Raw genomic sequence first — 10,693 nt, forward strand, 5'->3', positions numbered from 1 at the left:
TTTATTTTCCTCAATTGTTTTGACCTTCAACGTACCCCGCCCCCCCATTCCTTTTGGTGTGAAATTTTTTTACCCAAAAGGCTTGTCCTACCTCTCCAGTCCTCAGTGCATTAACTACCACAGCGCCCATCTCCTTCTCCTCTCTATATGATGGTTGAATACAAATACAGTTTGAAGCATTATTTTCTTGGTTTTTGCTTTAGGCCAGTAGAAGTCAGTCGTTAAGCGAGCTTATTACTTTCCTGTTGCAACTTTGGTAGCCCAGCCGGGCAGAACACAGCCATAGTGCAATAGCTGTTAGACGTTGCCAAATATTTCATCAATTTGTGTGTGAGAAGGATATCCTATCCTTTAGTTAACAGCACATCATCAGACTTTACATTATGTAGTTAAAGTGAATGTTTTTATCACTACCTAAAACTGCAGTTTTGTAAGCTAATTAGCAAGCTACTACACTACTACCAGATGAAATGTAGCCTAACTTCAGAGAGTTCTTGTAGCCTCTCCACAGTGCTAAAAGCCAACAGTCCCCACAGTCCCTTGGGCTCTAATGATTATAGCAGTAGGCTATTCCAGCAGATTTATTTCCAATGAACCACCTAAGTGAGAAGACACAGGATTAACAATAATGCGCAAACAATGACACGTGATGCTGAAGAAGAGTACGAAAAAAAAAACGAATGGCGAAAAATGCTCCATGTTGTGGAAGCCCAAGGCCAAAAATTATGATAAATTAGACTATTGGAATTATCTCGTCCGAACGACTTAGTATTTTGTTCGAACGACTTAATTGTTATTTTGTCTAGTTAGGACTCATTTGTTATGCAGCGCCAGTTGTGCTTGTCAGACCATTGCTTCAGCCATTAATTCACTGATTCCATCCATTGATATGATTATTCTTTGACAGTTATTTGATAGCCTGCAGCAGGGCTGCTTTTGAATGCCAGCTCATGTAAGTGGGTAAACAAGACCTCACGGTTTTATCAATTTGACTTCAGATTCTGACATTTATCCAAGTTTTTCCAAATTCAAATTTCGAAGTAGCTCCAAACATCACATTTCAAAGTATTTTCCAAGGGTCACGTGTTCAATCCCAGTGGTAAACACTTGTTTAATTGTTTTGTTTTAACCCTATCCCAAACCTTAAAGGTGCTACACATTGGATTTCTTTGAATTTTTGCATTGTAATTTCAGAAAATGTCCGTAATACATCTGCAGTAATAATGGAATGATATTGTTTCATAGTATTACTTACCCGCCAGTATTGTGATATTTGCCTGTTGATTTCACCCGCCGTGCCGGCATCTGTTGTCAAAGTAGGAAAACTGTTTTGACTTTGTGGCTAAGTTATCTAGTGGAAACCGGGTCAAACGGCCAATGAAGAAATCGCTCTCTCATTTCCTGGGGGTGGCAGGTAGCTTAGTGGTTAAGAGCATTGTGCCAGTAACCGAAAGGTCGCTGGTTCGAATCTCCGAGCTGACTAGGTGAAAAATCTGTCGATGTGCCCTTGAGCAAGGCACTTAACCCTAATTGCTCCTGTAAGTCACTCTGGATAAGGGCGTCTGCTAAATGACTAAAATGTAAATGTAAAATATTTCCTGGTTGCTAAAATTCTACACTGTTTGCTCAATTTCAGTTTATGTGAGAAAATAAGCACTGAATAGTGGAGGGAATCATTTTACCCATCTAAATCGCTGTGAAATATATTTTCAATAACAAAACATATCGTTTTTACAGCTGTTTGAAGCTAATGGACCAAAACCGAAAGTAAAAGGTTTAAGTGCGAGTCTCTGCCATGTTACTGGGAAATGGGATGCAGGGGAGGGGGAAGATTTGTTTTGAATGCAGAATTAAGCATTCAAAATTAATGAATGACAATGCTGAGCAGAAGGAGCACCCCAGGGTGTCAAGAAAAAGCCATATCTCAGACTGGCCAATAAAAATAAAAGATTAAGATGGGCAAAAGAACACAGACACTGGAATTTTTCTTTGCAACTCTGCCTGTTGACATTGAGACTGGTGTTTTGCGGGTACTATTTAATGAAGCTGCCAGTTGAAGACCTGTGAGGTGTCTGTGTCTCAAACTAGACACTTTAATGTATTTGTCCTCTTGCTCAGTTGTGCACCGGGGCCTCCCACTCCTCTTTCTATTCTGGTTAGAGCCAGTTTGCGCTGTTCTGTGAAGGGAGTAGTACACAGCTTCTTTAATCAGCACAACAGTTTTCAGCTGTGCTAACATAATTGCAAAAGGGTTTTCTAATGATCAATTAGCCTTTTAAAATGATAAACTTGGAATAGCAAACACAACGTGCCATTGGAACACAGGACTGATGGTTGCTGATAATGGGCCTCTGGACGCCTGTAGATATTCCATTAAAAATCAGCTGTTTCCAGCTACAAAAGCCAACATACAACATTAACAATGTCTACACTGTATTTCTGATCATTTTGATGTTGTTTTAATAGACAAAAAAAAAGATTTTCTTTTGAAAACAAGGACATTTCTAAGTGACCCCAAACTTTTGAACGGTAGTGTATGTAAAATGATTAAGGGAATATTCCCATAATATAGGTACAGTTTAAAACATTGTCACACCTATTACTAAACGTTTCAGATTACTCAAACTTCTGATTTTAAAGTTTAAACACTGAGGTAAATACTAATGCTCAGCCACTATAAAAAAAATTAAAAAATAAAAAGTTTAATCAGATTCATAAGGGTTATAGAACCCTTCTTGCCTTCCAAAGAATCCTTCCAAAGAATCATCAAAGAAGCCCTTCTTCCAAAAACGGTTCTTAGGATAAAAACGGTTCTTGGTAGAACCCTATCCCTCCACAAAGAACCCTTTTGGAACCCTTTTTTTCTAAGAATGTACAGCTAACATGTCATGTCAGTCATTGCATACCATAGAAAGCTAATTAAAACTTGTCAGAAATTTCCAGATCAACTAGCTATGTAAGCTAATGTTTTTTTGGCTAGGTTTTTTAGCCTATAGATTTTGTTGTAATGATTAAGTCACTCAAATATCACATGAATACACATTAGACATGGCAAAATCATAAAAATTCATGAAAACAAAACTTAATTTAAGGTTAGGGTTAGGCATAATGTTAACAGTATGATAATGTTAGGGTTAAGGTTAGGGCTAGATTTAAAATCAGATTTTATGACTTTGTGGCTGTGCCAGCTAGTGACTACCCTGCAGCTGCCTCCAGTACATGAGTCAATCCAATAAATGCCAATCTGCTATAAAATAATCTGCGTTGCGGAGAATGAGGACGGAATTAAGGAATCCATTCATTAAAACGAAATTCAACAATTTTCAAAAATGTATTGAACTTAGTACGAAATCAACTAAATGTATTGAAGTTATTTGAAAATACATGCATTTTCCCAAGTTAATCATAAAACATGAACAAAATGCGTTAGTGATTCGTATTGTCCTGCAACTTTCTGATACGGCACAGGAATGCCCCTGTCTGTCTGCGCGCATATGTCTACCCTTTGTGTAGCCATTAGCGATGATGCTAATGATAACCATCGTCTGGTAGACATGCAAAGGCTTTCCCAAAAACCTTCTCAATTAAATGTTAACTACAAAGTAGCCTATGCGTACCTGGCAGAATGAAATCATGATTATTTGCATAAATCCAGTGGCCATTTGCTTTGCAAACTCTTCAAGCACATGAGCACTACAGAAACATCGCTAACCAAACAATGGTCTCTGGCTTGTGTACACTTGAATGAAAGGTTTCTTCTATTTTTCCCAGACCTCAAAAGTGGTCTCCTGATGTGGTTTACGCATTGTTGTCGACTTAAAACATCAAATCTAGTTGTTTTTCTATGAAGAAAGTGTGATTTTGAGAGCGAAAACAGGGAAAAAAGGAAACCTGGAGAAACAAAGTGGAGAAAACGGAATTTGGGAAAAATCTAAACGGAATCAGGATTTTTTAAAAACTGATTGTATAGGGCCCTAGTATTTCTGGTTGATGACTGCAACCGAAAACTCAAAGCTTGAACATCATTGTCAGTCACAGCCTATGGGCGCTCATTGGGTCATTTGTTGTCCTAAATCGTCCCACCAGGATTCTAGGAGCTATCAGACTCTATTTCTCTGTCATTCCTATCAACCACTTCACACCATCATGGCAGACATGCAAATGATATGTCAATATTCCCTACAAATGAATTGTGCACATTTGCCACGTAGCCAGAGAAATGGGGCTATGACCTCTGCTGTCTGTCAAACTACACACTGGGTTTCTTCTGGCATTTTGGTAATGTAGCCGGTCCGAATAGTCTCATTGTGCTAAAAACAGATAGGCTACTAGTTTCCGAGGTATGAATTAAATGTCAGAGTTCATTTTTCACTTGCAATGGGTTCCTGAATAATTTCATAAACATAATTATCATTTTTTTAAACCACCAATATCTTACACACAAAAAATGTATGCACCCTTTATTATGATTATTTGAGTTGAATAATATAGAGACAAAGGTTGCCACAGTGAAAACTTACTGACCAGTCAAGTGAACGGATTAAACGGTACAATAGCCTCAGACAAACCTAGATGGCTTGCTCCACTTTTTGGTGGAGACTGGTGGTGCTTGACTTTTGTGGGGTAAACAAGAGAAAACATTGCAGTCTACATGAATCAACCTCCAAACCATTACAGCACAATAACATCACATACTGTAAATTTCACTTCAGCACAAGCGAGGGCTCTGTCGCATGGAATTGTGCGTTGCACTGTTTGTGCTTTGAACATGTTAAACAGCGACGGCCCTAGGGGAACGCAAATCGTGTATACAGGGCGCTCTGTCGTCTGAACAGGCACCACTGTAACACAATAACAGGCGACATGACAGCCATACGGTCCCTCTGCACTGCTCTAATTGTGTGCAACATGTCTGTGGAGCGGAGGGCCACTAACCCCCACCTCACCCAATCTAAAAAGAAAGAAATCACAATTTCACTCTTTATGAGGTGTAAAGAAGCAAGAAACTATAAACATTTTAATGCATACCCATTAAAGCAGAATAGTATTTTCTGCTAAGTCGCCACACTGTAGTTACAGAAACAGAGACAAAGAATTAAGTATTAGACTTACAGCAGTGTGATCAAAGTGAATGACCTATTTTCTCTTGCCTTATTCAATCCCCCCAAACCACCCTCAGGGGAAAACAACTCCGGAAAGAAACTTCCCTCCTGAGAGAAACTATGACAAGTAAAAGCCATAAACAGTTATCAATAGAGTTTGACAAAAAATGAGACTGGCACAGGTAAAGACGTCTCTACTTCACTATTGTGGCGTTCATCAAACATTAACACTGTAGACTGTTGCCAAAGTGTAGCCCCAAGCCTGTGTTTAGTGAATACTCATGATGAAAAGCCCTGAAATGTATCTGACAACAAGTAAATATTGTATTGAAAGATAAATAAGGTGAATACACTCAATTATTAATAACAATGTATCTTGTTTAAGATACTGTTTCACCCCAGTATTGTTATACAACTGAGTAGTTGTCTTAGCCCCAGAAGAACCCCACACAATGACACACAGTGAGATCTGAAACCAATGGGAGAGATGGAACAAATGGAAATATTTCGACATTGATAATACATTTTCACCTTTAATTTCTGTCAAATGTGAGTCACACACAACTCACCAGAGACACTTATACTACACATGATTGGTCTAAAAGGTACAGTACATTGCTATTCATGTGGTGCTACACAATACCGTTTGCTGCTCTGCATCAAGTGACTCCATTATCCCACCAGATCCATGCTTGCAATAAAAGTCTGGTGCACTTTCATTATACCCCGCATTTCAATATCCCTGTATCACAGGGCATGGGTAGGGGGTAGTGGGTGGATGGTGGGTAGGGGGGGCGGCAGTGGGAGATTATGTCTACCAATCCAGCTTTTGTGATCTAGTTCCAACTCCCCGCCACCCCCGGGGCACCTAAACCCCCCTCTTCCACTTGGCATCCATTCCCAAATATGCAATCATCTCCATCATTAGACGTGCTACCTTCTGTGAGTACACCAGGAGTACTGAGACCCAAACCTGCTCACACCACCTACTCCTCATTGCCCACCAGTAGCACAGTCAAATTACCATTGATTTGCCTCAGTTCCTTGACATCGCCTCACTAGAAGCCCTGTGCTGAGGAAGAGGGCCCAGAGCTAGGGCAGGCAGGAGTGAGAAGGGAATGTGAAGGCCATGCTGTGGAGGAAACAGGGTAGTCCTCTGTCACATCTGCTGCTCTCTCCATAGGCTGCCAAAAGCCCTCACATCCCTATCCAGATCTCAGACACCCTGGCGCTGGTTAAGCTCCTAACCGTCCCCTTTTTTCCATACTGACACCACATTAAACATGATGACATATTTGGCTTTTTTCTCTCCCTGTGCATCTTATGACCCTAGACCCTGCATGATCATCATCTAAAAATGATTCTAGATTTTCATCATATCCAACCACTCCCATGGTATTCAATTTGTCATAAGCTGAAATGACTACCCATATGTAGGACGCTAATACGACATTGGGGTAACGGCAATGCTTTGTATTCTTTTCCTGGAGGCTGTATGCATTCATCTGAATTTCTCTGCTTGGGTAAGCCAAGTGAAAACATACCAAACATACCATTGCACCCTCTCAGGCCAACTAATTATGGACTTTGATTGTTCCCATTTTGTTTTAGTCAGTGCACCACCATTGCCAACAGGCGGGCTCCCATAAAGGCCAGTGCCATTGATGGTCTCTGTTTCAGGCCTAATTGAGCCAAATGGGAATGGCTACTGCCAGAGTTCAGTCTCCTCCAGTGTTTACACACTGATCCACAAGAAAGACGCTCATTATCGCCTCCCAGAACCACACTTCCAGTGAAACACGCTACAGACTGGACCCAAAACAGTAAATATACAGACATATTAAAAAGGGGTAAAGTTTCAGTAGTCTGTATACACAGCTGTGAGTGCAGATTCTTCTGGGAATGGTATGTTGCTTGGTGCACTAGTCAGCATCACACTCATCACACAGGTCAAGCTACTGTCATCATTAAAGCACATATGTAGAAGCATGTAACTTTAAGCTATTAGAGGAATGGCTGTTACTTGCTTATGTAACAACCCTGTAACAACCATGTAAATACCTAGGTAGTAAAGATAGATATTTGTAAAATGAGACTGAATAACAATGGCGCTATCAGTGACAGTTGAAACATTTAAGTGAAACATGCTGTTTTGATAAATGTGCTGTCTTTTTCGTGCTGTTATAATTTCCCCTATGTGGTTTCATTCACGCTTGTAGAATGCCAAGTTACGGCGCTATTACCTAGGAGTCATACTGCAGAGACCCAGGCACTGCAATACAATGCCTCCATAGGCAAAGACAGAAATAAATCCTGTGTGATAAATCCATGGCATCAACAGCATGATATGACAGAGTCTGGCAGTAATTCCTTTCTTATATTCAGCTCATTCATTGAGATGGGATTATCAGGCACAATAAGTGATGCGGATGGAATTTAAAACCTTAATGCTTACACTCGTCTGATATGATTAAGGTTCTTTAAGCTCTGTGATGAAACTGACACAGGATCCTCAGTCTGATCATGTTTATGATATCATTTCTATCTCGTAGCACAGACTCTGGATGAACTAGATTTTTGTAATTAACATAGATATTAGTGTCTCTACTAATGTCTTAATAACAAATGTCTCCCAATGTCTCCATGGAACTGGAAAATTATCACAAAAGTTGTCTCCATAGCAGAGGAAAAAAGCACTCAATGTACCAATCACTGTAACTTGATCTGCTCGATAGGCAATGAGTTTGTAATGCTGATAACTGTGTACCTGCAGGGTCAATATTGATTATGGCAGCATTAGAAATGTAAATATTAGTTGCACTTAGTTAAATGATTGTGGAATGAATTAAGTATGAGATGCCGGCTGACAGGCTAATAAAATATCTTAGAGAAGGGAAGTGATATCTGGCCATGAATTTTTCTCAGTCTCTCATTATGAACCTCAGACCATGCCAGTAGCAAGCAGCTAACTCTCTCATGCCTATTTGCTTGCAATCCAGATATTTTTTTGCCATAGGGATACTTTTGTCCACAAGGTGAATAATGTCTGAAAAGGATCTATTGGAATCAATTCAAATTATCATTCACTGCTGTAAACAAAAGACAAGAAAGAGACCAATATGACCAAACTGTGGATCCCCAAAAGATATAGATACACTCCTTTTTGTCTGCTTTTTGAAGAATAGTATTGAAGGTTTATTACTAAAAACTCTGTATTTAGTGTTGTCCCAGTATATCTTACTCTCTTCTCTTAGAATCTGCAGTCAGTCAAGGCAACATTTAGACATCACAAAGTGCAGCCGACAGAGGCAAGACGGCAAAGTCAATGGGAGCTGTCCAATGCTCTGGCATTCTCCGTGAAGGACACATTTAATCATTTCATGTAAATAGGAGGAGCCACTACTGGTGTATTTCACATCTACAGGCTTGTCTTCTCTGGTGGATCAGGTCCGACCGTGTGTTTATCATGTCAATGTGTTTATCATGTCAGCCCCTCCCTCCGTACTAATTTTATCCAGCTCCACCTGGCAAAATCCTCTTTCACGAATGAGAAAGCAGAGTAATTAATTCTTAAACAACTCTCTAGACAAATACATGTTATATTAATGATGAGGCATCTGACTACATTTCTATACAGCCTAACATCCAGGCAGTATGAGATCAGGTTTCCAATATTGTTTTAATACACAAAACATCTCAAACCAGATGTAAAGGAACTCATTTATAGGCATTTTGGATATAGCAGCTCTAATTACTCAAAGTCCACCAGTTAGCTCTGCAGAAGGTAGCCTCCTGCCGATTTAGTTTCTCAGTATTGCCTCTTCCTGCCTTAGGGAGCTCCAGCTCTATTAGTTCCGACAACACTTAAACTCTTACCAATATGAAACACTCAATAACAAGAGAATCACAGTCTGATGTTAGCACTAACTTCTACACTGTATTAATCAGGGTCCTTTTTCCAATATTCCTGTTCCAACCGAAGGACACCCTTGTGTAACATTATATGTAATGATATAGAGTAACACATTTATTTATATTTTTAAAAGCTTCGGAAAACATGCAAACACGGTTAGGGAAATCAGTTGTTTTAAGAGGAAAAGATTGATAAATGGAGGGAGAATATTACTGTGGGCCTCTGTAATAACCACCCATGTTGAACCATTTTACTGGAAAAATTGTTTATATTTAAAGGACACGTACACAGACAGGCATGAACACGTATGTGTTTTTCGTCTGGTGTGATAATGGAATGACTCTGCGCATACAAATGCCATCAGAATGTGCTCTGCACAGTGGATCAGATTCTCTGGGCTCAGGTGCTAATTTAAGCTGCCACACCATTTTTCCCCCTGACTTCACTGCCAGACACTGCTCAGCTCTCCAAGGGCCAATCCCGCTCACTGGTAGGACGAAGTATTCACTCTACAATGAGTTTTCCTACCTCCTCATTCTTGTTATTTTTCAGACCATGGCGGACAATCACAAGTATTATACAGTACCTTCGGAAAGTATTCAGACCTCTTGACTTATTCCACATTTTGTTACGTTACAGAAATACCTTATTTACATACAGCACCAATCAAAAGTTTGGACACACCTACTCATTCAAGGGTTTTTCTTTATTTGTACTATTTTCTACATTAAAGAATAATAGTGAAGACATCAACACTATGAAAAACACATATGGAATCATGTAGTATCCAAAAATGGTTAACAAATCAAAATATATTTTATATTTTTTTTATTGTTTTTATGTTTTGTTTATCTTTTTTATTTTAAATTATTTTTTTTATTTTTATTTTTTTGTGGGGGGGGATGGATCAGCTTAATATTGCAGATAGATTGTATCTTCTATCAATGTAATTGTCTGCATCACTTCCAATCCCCCATGTTTTTTTTAATTTTTTATATATATATATTCCCCTTTATTACTTTTCAACCCCACCATCCTTTCCCTGCTTGGAGTAAATTAGTGAACAACAACGCCCAGGCCTCTACTTCCGGTCTATAATTACTATCTACACCTTATGGACAGAGTTAATTTTACAATAATTCTATATCCATATATATATATATATATATATATATATATATATATACATATATATATATATATATATATATATATATATATATATATATATATATATATATATATATATATATATATATATATTTATTTATTTATTTTTTTTGCTCCTGAACTTCTTCTACTCTAAACCTCTCCGATCATTTTCATGATGTCCATCCGGTTTGCTTCTAAATGCCATATCTTTCTAACTGTGCTCTTTCCCAAAAGCTCCCAACATACAACCTATATACTTATTATGGACACAGTATGCTTACATTATTAGCTATCTTTGTTATTATTTGTTGTTATTTGTTATTAGTCCCATCCTTCAACTCTATTCAATACCTCCCATCTATCTCTTAACACCATCCATATAGGATTTCTATTTGCCATATATATTTCAACCATACTGTGATGTTTTACAAAAGTTCTGAACCTTTCTATTCTCATTGCTTCTACAGATTGTGAATTGAAAATAAACATTTTTGCTAAAAGTATTATTATATTATTGATTGATTGA

Source organism: Coregonus clupeaformis, chromosome 32 (genome assembly GCF_020615455.1).
Source record: "Coregonus clupeaformis isolate EN_2021a chromosome 32, ASM2061545v1, whole genome shotgun sequence".
Classification (NCBI taxonomy): Eukaryota; Metazoa; Chordata; class Actinopteri; order Salmoniformes; family Salmonidae; genus Coregonus; species Coregonus clupeaformis.